The sequence below is a fragment of the Cherax quadricarinatus genome, chromosome 66 (genome assembly GCF_038502225.1).
Source record: "Cherax quadricarinatus isolate ZL_2023a chromosome 66, ASM3850222v1, whole genome shotgun sequence".
NCBI classification, from domain to species: domain Eukaryota; kingdom Metazoa; phylum Arthropoda; class Malacostraca; order Decapoda; family Parastacidae; genus Cherax; species Cherax quadricarinatus.
The window spans coordinates 5,586,929-5,597,499 of NC_091357.1; the positions used below are offsets into that span (position 1 = coordinate 5,586,929).

General features: G+C 42.1%; 1 long non-coding RNA gene across 1 annotated transcript in view; it reads left to right on the forward strand.

The window, feature by feature from the left end:
* Positions 1 to 10,571, forward strand: part of LOC138854658 (uncharacterized) — a 922,066-nt gene that overhangs the window by 409,417 nt on the left and 502,078 nt on the right. The window contains exon 4 of the long non-coding RNA XR_011393846.1: positions 4,653 to 4,706. This is a non-coding gene — a long non-coding RNA (uncharacterized lncRNA). The remainder of the gene's footprint in view (positions 1 to 4,652; positions 4,707 to 10,571) is intronic.

The following is a 10,571-nucleotide window of genomic DNA, read 5'->3' on the forward strand; positions in this document are numbered from 1 at the left end:
ATGATTGTGGTTGAAATGATCTCAACATTTCCTTTAAAAATGTATTGTCTGTTGGACGTAAAAACAGCAGCAGCAGCATGGGATAATGATTGTATTTACGTAATGATGTTAGAGAATAATAATGATAATATGAGGAGTGTGTAATGATAATGAACAAGGAAAGCTTATAAAAATTACGGCTGTTATAATTTTGCAAATGTATTGTGGGAGTGATGAGATTAAGACACAAGCGCAACATCTGGGTATCTTTATTGTAGACGTTTCGCCATCCAGTGGCTTTATCAATACAAATTCTAGGACATAACTTGAAGACAGTAGAACTATGTACAGAAGATGAGGTAATCAGTCCCTCAACCTAGGAGTAGGTGCGAAGAGCACCATAGTCGTGGAGATTCTGAAGCAGAAGAAAGGAGCCTGGCGCTTATATAGTAACGTCAGGTGTAGCAGACGAGGGCATATTCACTGGTAGGCGGGATTCCCCAGTGGAAGTAGGTCCTTCCCAAAGAGATTAAGACACATGTTGCACATGTGTCTTAATCTCATCTTGTCGGTATTATATACCATTCGTACACAACATATTGTGGGAGTGTTGTCAACACTAACACTGGGGACTTGTGTTAGGCTTGTGGTGTAACAGTGGTAAATTATCACCAGTTTCGACTAAAAGTGTGATAATCTGTATATTTTAGCTGAAAAATGAAGTGTGTCAGCAAATGCCTGGAACTACTCTGAAAATTCGAAATATACAATATTAATACGTATTTTTATGGATTTTTAGATTTTTTTTTTTTAAATATTTCTACCACTACCACCACCTTCACTAACACCACCACTACTATTATTGTAGGGTATACTAGGGGTGGAAGTAATGTAGCGATACGCACAAGTTGTAGGTAAAATGCGTATACAATGGTCAAGACATAAATAGCTTCTTCAGTCATCACTAGTGGCTAGGTTAGGTTAGATAAGGTTCATCAGGAAACAGGACAGCTATTGGTCATCTGATCGAGGCCTTCCATTGGCATACCGGTCCACCCCTTTAAAAATTATGGATATAGTTAGCGAAACGTTTTCGTAATGAATGTCTTGATCAGTGTATACCTGTCTGTCTTACACACAAGGTAGACTAGTATTTTAAGTGGGTACTAAATTATTATTACAAATTATCAATTATTAGCATTTTAGTATAAGGTAGAGTATTCTAGGTATATACAATATTATTATTACAAATTAAGAAAAAGTATTGGGCATTTAAGAATATTTACGAGGCTAATCTGGGCGAAAGCTGAGGCTAGCAGCTAGCCAGGCGCCCCAGCCTGAGACCTTTTATTTATGTAGAAACTTGCGTCTGCAGGTGTTAACTTTTATTTTTCCAATCTCGACGGTTCTACGAACCCCAGAAAAGGTTGTAAGCTGTTGTGGATATTTAATATAGATTGATTATTATAATTTCAAGTTTTAAGTAAGAGTTGCGGGAGACTTGTCAGGAATACTCGCTTATATTAATATTTTTTTAGTATTTATGTAATTAGACAGTGATAATTACACAACTGTTTAGGCTAAACTTGATTAGTCAGAATGTAGAATCAAGTTTAGCCTAAACAGTTGTATAATTATCACTGTCTAATTACATAAATACTAAAAAATACTAATATAAGCGAGTATTCCTGACAAGTCTCCCGCAACTCTTACTTAAAACTTGAAATTATAATAATCAATCTATATTAAAATATCCACAACAGCTTACAACCTTTTCTGGGCTTCGTAGAACAGTAGAGGTTGGAAAAATAAAAGTTGACACCTGCAGACGCAAGTTATATTGTAAGTTAAAAATTAGGTTCCTGATATTAAGAAGTTAGGTAACGTTTATATTTGATGCTTATTTGGAATTTTACATTATTATTATAATCAAGGGGGAAGCGCTAAACCCGGAGGATTATACAGCGCCTGGGGGGGGATGTGGAAGGCATTCAGGCTTTGGAATTTTACAAAATATTTGAGGTTGGGGGCTGTCAGCAGATTCCCGGGAGGGAGGGAGGGAGGTTGGATGGGTGGGAGATTGCATGCACTGCGCCTACCACCTCCAGGACTCTAGTCTGGCTAGTCTGCTTCCTTGACTCTATAAAAGTTACTTTGCTCACAGTCCAACAGCACGTCCACCTGTCACCAGTTATCTAACACGCTCACACAAGCCTGCTGGATGCTCAGGCCCTTACAACTCAAAGCCTCCAACCATTCTTTGAACCCCTCCTACTTTCCACCCCAGATTCAAGCACACACTGTCATCATGTCCCTCTTTCCTCTACATGACCAAACCACCTAGCAACCTCTCCTCAGTCCTCTTGAGACAGCAATACTATTAAACGTCATAATATTAATGAAATCGTAGCACATAAATAATATTATTATTATTACTACCGAGCAGTGCACCAGATTTGATGCCTTTACAGCATGGTTTTCCTGGCACGATGAAATCAAGCGACGCTCTCAAAGAGACTTGTTTTTTTTTATGTCAGACCAATCACAAGGCTTTTAGGAGCTACCTTATATATGACGTAGCCGCTTTCCGTCGCATCTCATTGGCTGGGGCAGCCGAATGTAAACACCTTCAGCTGAGTGCTCGCCAAGAGACGGAGTTCTGACGCAACAGTTCACATATTTACCCCTATTTTCACGACTCCAGAATGCCTCAAAGTTCTGAATTTGTTCCCAGTTTTCAGTTGAATGTTTGAACATAGTTTTGATATGCCAATGAAGTGTATAATATTTATAAGTAGCAATGACATAAAAGTGAAAATATTATACACAAGTGCCCGGTGTAGAAGGTAGCATACCCTGGCTGATCCACATTTTGACAGTGATACTGACCTTGACTCCACAAATATGGAGGAGAATAATGGTAAACGTATTACTGATAAGTGATATAACACAACACAATAATCCAGTATTTTATTGTTTACGGAACCAAGAGTGCATTTTCATATTTAAAAAAAAATATATTTTTAAACATGTTCCAGTACTGTGGAAACAAGTTCCTATTGTTTTTGTATATATTTTTTATTGAATAATAAAGTCTAAATATACATTAATGTCTTTCATTGACTGTGTTTTTGGATTTCTTTTATCACAAACCGAAAGGGGTATTTTTTGGTGTCTTTTATTTTTGGGCTAAAAAAAAAATTGAAAAAAGTCCAAGAGTAATATATGTTAGAAAAAACTATACTTTAAAAATATGCGAGCATATTTTTGATATCGCCGATTTCCCTGACCGATCCGATAAAGGCTTAAGACTGCCCAGGCAGGTGGTAAATTACGAAGTGAGGTGGGCAGGGAACGTGAGTGCGTAGGTAGGTGGATTAGGTGGGCAAAGGGAAGGTGGGGAGGATTGAAAGTTGCTTACTTTAACACACTTACCTCAGAGATAAAAAAAAAAGTCTGATTTATGAGAAGTTCGTGTCCAGTAGAGGTATGAGCCGGTGGTTAAATCAGCCAGTTAGCAGCCTAGCCAGTCAGTAAGTCAGCCAGCCAGTCAATCAACCAGCTATTAAGTGTCAACCAGCCAACTAGACATCAAGTCAAAGCCAGTCTGCTAACTAATTAGCCAGCCAGCCAGCCAGCAAGGCGGATGTAAACCAGTACACGTGTCTTCTGGATCCGGGTTGAGATGCGGTGCCGTGAGGTGCTATTTTTTTAATTTGTATGTGGTGGTGGAGGTGTGCATGTGGTGGAGGTGCGGATGTGGTGGAGGTGCGGATGTGGTGGAGGTGTGGAGGTGCGGATGTGGTGGAGGTGTGGATGTGGTGGAGGTGCGGATGTGGTGGAGGTGTGGATGTGGTGGAGGTGCGGATGTGGTGGAGGTGCGGATGTGGTGGAGGTGCGGATGTGGTGGAGGTGCGGATGTGGTGGAGGTGCGGATGTGGTGGAGGTGCGGATGTGGTGGAGGTGCGGATGTGGTGGAGGTGTGGATGTGGTGGAGGTGCGGATGTGGTGGAGGTGCGGATGTGGTTGAGGTGCGGATGTGGTGGAGGTGCGGATGTGGTGGAGGTGCGGATGTGGTGGAGGTGTGGATGTGGTGGAGGTGCGGATGTGGTGGTGTGGATGTGGTGGAGGTGTGGATGTGGTGGAGGTGCGGATGTGGTGGAGGTGTGGATGTGGTGGAGGTGCGGATGTGGTGGAGGTGTGGATGTGGTGGAGGTGCGGATGTGGTGGAGGTGTGGAGGTGCGGATGTGGTGGTGTGGATGTGGTTGAGGTGTGGATGTGGTGGAGGTGCGGATGTGGTGGAGGTGCGGATGTGGTGGAGGTGTGGATGTGGTGGAGGTGTGGATGTGGTGGAGGTGTGGATGTGGTGGAGGTGTGGATGTGGTGGAGGTGCGGATGTGGTGGTGTGGGTGTGGAGGCATGGGTGTGGGTCTGGTGGTGGGGGTATAGGTGTGGGTCTGGTGGAAGATGTTTGTATTTATGTAGAATGTGTGTGTGTGTGTGTGTGTGTGTGTGTGTGTGTGTGTGTGTGTGTGTGTGTGTGTGTGTGTGTTGTGATTTTTCCCAGCAGTGTTTAATTTTATAGTCCTGAGAGAGATTCATTATAACAGTGAAACACTTGTTTATATCGCGTTTAAAGTGTGTAGTAATGAAAGTATTGTTGTACTTTCAGGCAGGAAGGTGTTGCTAGCGGAACATGTACCACCTGCTGGGAGTAGCAACACAGGTAAGTACACCTCAGTGTTATACCACTGGTATAATAATACGTATCCCTTGCTGTCGCCTGCTTCGTAGCTAAGCCAGTTTTTTCTCTTTACACAGTACATGAAGAAAGTACTTAGTTTTACGGTCTAAACTTTCAACATCACACCATCACTGCCTGACGCTTTCCGTCCGTTTGTGTAATTTAGTTATTCTCTCTTAATTACAAGAGGATCAAAATAAAATGTAATAAACGGCTTTAACCTTTTTTTTAAAATCGAGGAGTGATGGGATTCGAACCAGGGTCAAGAATAATGCGAGCTTTCCGCACTAACTTCACGAGTTCACTACTTTTGTTGCAGTTCTCAAGTACTTTGTTGTACTATAAGAAACAGCCAGAAACAAAGTAAAAAGGTCACTCAGCAAGGAAAAAGTTCGGTACATCTGTACATCTCGTCAATAAAAATATTTAATGAGCCAGTCATGTGGCAGCACCTCAGTGCCTAAAAGCTTATATTGATATGATCAAGAGGTTGAGCCGTTGTTCAGAACAAACATCAGAATGTCGGAGAAATCTGATGTAAGTGACACATCTGGGATTTTCGTCCACAACATTTTCTGGGTTTACAGAGAATTGTGTGAAAACACAACAATCCGCCGAGCGGCAGTTCTGTGCCCCAGTATCTCTGTCTTCTCTCTCCTTCATAACACTTCTACATAATATTTCTACATAACCAGGGGATTTCTATAAAGTAAACCAGTAATACCAGTTGATACTGTATCATTTGTATACTGTACTTTTTTAGAAATTATTGCTATAAAAACCATCCTATCATCGCCTCTCACAAAACAGCCTCCCACTCATATCCCTTCCGACCCATCCGTCCTTCACATTCACCCTTCCACCTTCCCTGCCGGCTGCCCCTTTTACTCCCTCCCACCTTCCACACTACTTCCCACTCAAACCTCCGCCTCCAACTCACCTCTCTCACTCCCTCACTCCTCACCCTCCTCCTCCTCAACACTGCCTCCTTGACAAAGACCTCCACTCTGCCCTTGTTTACCTCTTGCCGGACTACCTTGTTATTCTCCTGGAAAATTTCCTTCATCTTGCTTTCAAAAACCTCGTTCACTCTTTTACTCTCTCTTTCTCTTTCTAGAAGATTCAAACATCTTATTCAGTCTGTTCCCTGGAGAATTCCTTAGCGTCTATTGATGGCCGTCTGATCCTCATAAAATCTATTGATCCTCCATCTGTTCATCCTGCCTCTATTCATCGTACATCTCTTCATTCTGGTTCTATTTAACCCACATCCATTAATTCTGCTTCTATTTAACCCGCACTTATTCATTCTGCGTCTGTTTAACCCGTATCCATTCTTCCTGTGTCTATTTAACCCGCATCTATTCATCCTGCATCTATTCACTGTGCGTTAATTGATCCGTCTATTCATCCATTCCCAGCACCCTGGAATGGCTGTGATAACTTCCAAAATCCTCTCAGTGGGGGAACTTCAAACCTTCAGAAAATTTTTTCCTCGTAATTCGAGGCGGCGGCTGAGAGTGACATTCAGGTGTGTAGGTGCAGACTTGACCATTTTGTGTGTAAAATTGTGTGAAACTTCTATTCCCGTTAAATCCCGTTGTACATGTACGGTATACAGTACCGACAAGATGAAGAATTAGACCTACTTCCACTGGGAAATCCCGCCTACCAGTGACTGTCTTCGTCTGCTACACGTCCCTTGCCTGACGCCAGTATATAAGCGCCAGTCTTCTTGCCTGTGCTTCACTCTCTCCAAGATTACGGTGCTCTTCACCACTTCAAGGCTGAAGGACTGAGTGCCTCATCTGCGGTGTTCCAATTATGTCCTTTAATTTGTGTTGATAAAGTCACTGGATGGTGAAACGTCTACAATAAAGATACCCAGATGTTACACATGTGCCTAATTCTTCACTCGTTAAATCACGTTAGATAAATTTTAGTTTACGTCTTGTGAACAACTTCAGTATTTAATGGCTGATGCGTCTGAGGGGCAGGATAATGCCTTTTAAGTTTCGTTTGCATGCTGGCAAAGTTGTTGATGTAGTAAAATAGTAAATAAAACTTGGGATCGTTGGAATCTGTGCCATAACTGGAGAATGACTCATTTGATCTGCATCAAGTTTTCACTGGTGTGACCCCTCAAGGAAGGCTCCTTGATGTTGGTGAGGGGCTCTTGATTTGGGGAATTGGATCTGTGCTCCAGTTCCCCGAATTAAGCCTGAATGCCTTCCACATCCTCCCCCAGGTGCTGTATAATCCTCCGGGTTTAGCGCTTCCCCCTTGATTATAATAATAATAATTCACTGGTGTGGTTTCCTCAGCACAAGACTCTGCTCTTGCGTGACATACCTGGAGACCTGGAGAGAGTTCCGGGGGTCAACGCCCCCGCGGCCCGGTCTGAGACCAGCTCCCAGTTCGCAATTTTATTGAGTAAATGTGGATATTTTGAATAAAGCGTATCGAACACTTGACTGTGCTCATTAATAACTCACGTAGAGACATAATCTCACGGTATTAGTTGATTTTTATTTTTCGACCCCATTCTGCTCAAGAGGATCACAGAAGGGAATCGAAATATACAGATCAGTTACCGTATTTTCCGGCATATAAGGCACACGATCATAGACGATGTTTCCAAACAATTGTAATGTAACGTTAGTCAACTGATAAAGCGTAACCCACAACCTACCCTTAACCAAGACCTTGAGCATATAAGGCGCACGGTGATTTTTTCAAGACTTTTTGTTGGGGAAAAAGAGCGCCTTGTATGTGATTTATTACTGAGCAGGGATATTTTTATTCAGTAAGTAAAGAATACTTCTCATTATCTTCTAAATATTATTGCCCATGCGATCTATAAGAATGTAAAAGGACACAAGTGCGACTAATGTGACATTTTATTATGGAAACGTTTCGCTCTCCAGGAACGAGAGCGAAACGTTGCAACAAAAATTGTCACAGTTGCACCTGTGTTCTTTTATCTAACATATTGTCGGTAATTCTACCAAGGTTAATACGATCTATAAGAAGGATGATAACCCAATAAGTTTTGTCCGAGTGGGTACAGATTTAAAATTGTATAAAAAATAACTGGAATCATTGGAATAAGACCAATTACTGGAGAATGTCTTTTATTATCAGCTTCAAACTTTTATCATTGTTAGGCTTTGTTCAGTAAAAATAATTATTACATGGGAAACAGTTTACGTAATAAAATTAATAAATTGAAATTTGCACATCTTAAAGTGAGTGACAAACTTACCTTGAAAAACATTGGGTTTTGTTAAAACTCTGTCACTCAGTTTGTCACTCAGTTTGTCACTCAGTTTGTCACTCAGTTTGTCACTCAGTTTGTCACTCAGTTTGTCACTCCGTTTGTCACTCTGTCATTCTATCACTCAGTTTGTCACTGTCACTGTCACCGTGTAAATTTAAATTTGCCAATTTTGTTTCCCTTGTGAAAATAAGGAAATGTAGATAAATGGTTCAGAGAACCAGCAAGTTGATAATTTAGACATATGTGCAACACATGGGTATCTTTGCTGAGGAAATGTTCCGCCACACAGTGGCTTCATCAGTCTGATACAAAGAAGAATGGTGAAGGTCAGGAGTTTGATGTAATCAGTCCCTCAGCCTGAAGCCGGTGCAATCATTCCATCAGTCTTGAATGGTATACGGCATATGCGCGAAAGAGGGACTTACTGCAGACAGGTGAGGTGCAGCAGTCGTAGGTGGTGTCATCTTGGATAAATCCTCAGGTGGAAATACTGTGGCGTGCACAGACCACAGGGGGCTGGGGCTGTGGAATACCGGGATACCTTTCTCAGATCGCGCAGCGACTGAAGTACGTCTAGTTAGCTCTGTGCTGCTCACGAGCAAGGAGGCGGCGGCTGTATTATCCTTCTCTGCATAAATGTATCTCGCAAAACTTTAGTTTAATTTTTGTTGGTGTTATTTGCGTTGTCATTACTGTTCTCCATATCTCCGTTTCTGCTTTTTTAACATAAACATCATTTATTTATTTTTCTCATACCTTAGTAATGTATGATGGAGGCTCAGGAGAGGTCAGATCAAGTCATGATTGCAGGTTAAGGTGTATAGTGACAGGAGTGGATAAAGAATGTGGTTAAATTACTACGAATAAACAGTTTAGGCAATGAACCTGAATTGGGTTAAATATTACATGTGAATCTGCAGGTTGTGGCGACACATAGTAAACGGGTTGGACATTCCTCCACGTTATTTACTAACCTGAGGGAAATGTTAAGACTTGGCGAGTGTGGAACACAAAAATCACGAGTGTCCAAATTAAGCAAATGGGAGGGAACATACCCTGGCGTGTTTCAGGAGACCGTTTTCTGGAGTTTATCTGGAGAGAGTTCCGGGGGTCAACGCCCCCGCGGCCCGGTCTGTGACCAGGCCTCCTTAGGTCAGTGTCCCAGGATGCGACCCACACCAGTCGACTAACACCCAGGTACCCATTTTACTGATGGGGAACATAGACAACAGGTGGAAAGAAACACGTCCAATGTTTCTACTCTGGCTGGGAATCGAACCCAGGCCCTCACCGTGTGAAGCGAGAGCGTTAACCACCAGGCCACCAGAGCCCGTCATCAGTACTCCAGAATATTCTCCTCTCTCTCTCTCTCTCTCTCTCTCTCTCTCTCTCTCTCTCTCTCTCTCTCTCTCTCTCTCACTCACTCACTCACTCACTCACTCTCTATCTATCTATCTATCTATCTATCTATCTATCTATCTATCTATCTATCTATCTATCTATCTGTCTGTCTGTCTGTCTGTCTGTCTGTCTGTCTATCTATCTGTCCCCCTCTTTATTTTTATCTTACTGCCTCATTCAGCCTATCTGATACCCCGACGAGCCTATTCCTCCATCTTCTCCCTTAATTTCTCCTCTTACAGGGTGCACTCATTAGTGCCAGGCTGCTGATTGCTCTCTTGCTTTCCGAGTATAGCATGAAGCTCTTGAACATTGTGTTACTTTGTTTCAAATGTATAACATATTCTAAAAATGTGTTGCGTGATCAAACAACCTGGAAGGTTTGCCTCTTTACCTTGTCCCAGCATGCTTCTGTTAACCCTGTGGTTCAAAAGAATCAGTGACTAGGTAGCCCGTCTCCATGCCTCGTATAAGGAAGTGGTATTCTGTTGGTTGGGTCATGTTGGGATGACGGGAAATGAACGGGCCAGTGCTGAGGTGAGGTCTGCTATTTCGAGGTTACTTATCAGTATTATCTTCTGAGCTACATAGGTATGTTTCTAAGTTTATTAATCATTACAGAGAAGTAACGAGTACTAGAGGACCTGGGTGTATGGCTCTCCTGCACTAGGAATTGAGATGTCTCCATATAATTAGGGTCAGGTACACACCCTGCTCATAGCCACCTGTTTGTAGTTGCTCTTGTTCCTCTGTGTGACTGCATATGGCTTGGGTGTTTTTGCTGACATGGATGTTTTTATTACCGGGTTGCCTGCAGGATCCTCGAAGAATTTTTAAAAAGTCATCAGCGAGTAATGAGAGAGTATTATTTGATAGAGGTTATGTTAACTTGATTAATTTTTTTGTGTGTTTTTGTTAAGGGCAGTAGTTTTTAGTTTTAATATAATTTTTGATGTTCGTACTTTTGATATCTAAAGTATATTACTCAGAGCATTGAGTGATCTGCCAGGGTAGCTTGTCTTTTACATTTCGACTTCCTTACCTGTGTGAGGCCACACTATATGGTGTGTCACTGGTCAAGACACACCATATAGTGTGTCAACATTCAATCTCCACAACGTTGTACAGAAGTTCTGCCTAAGCCTAAAGTCGGTTCCTGACCAGCC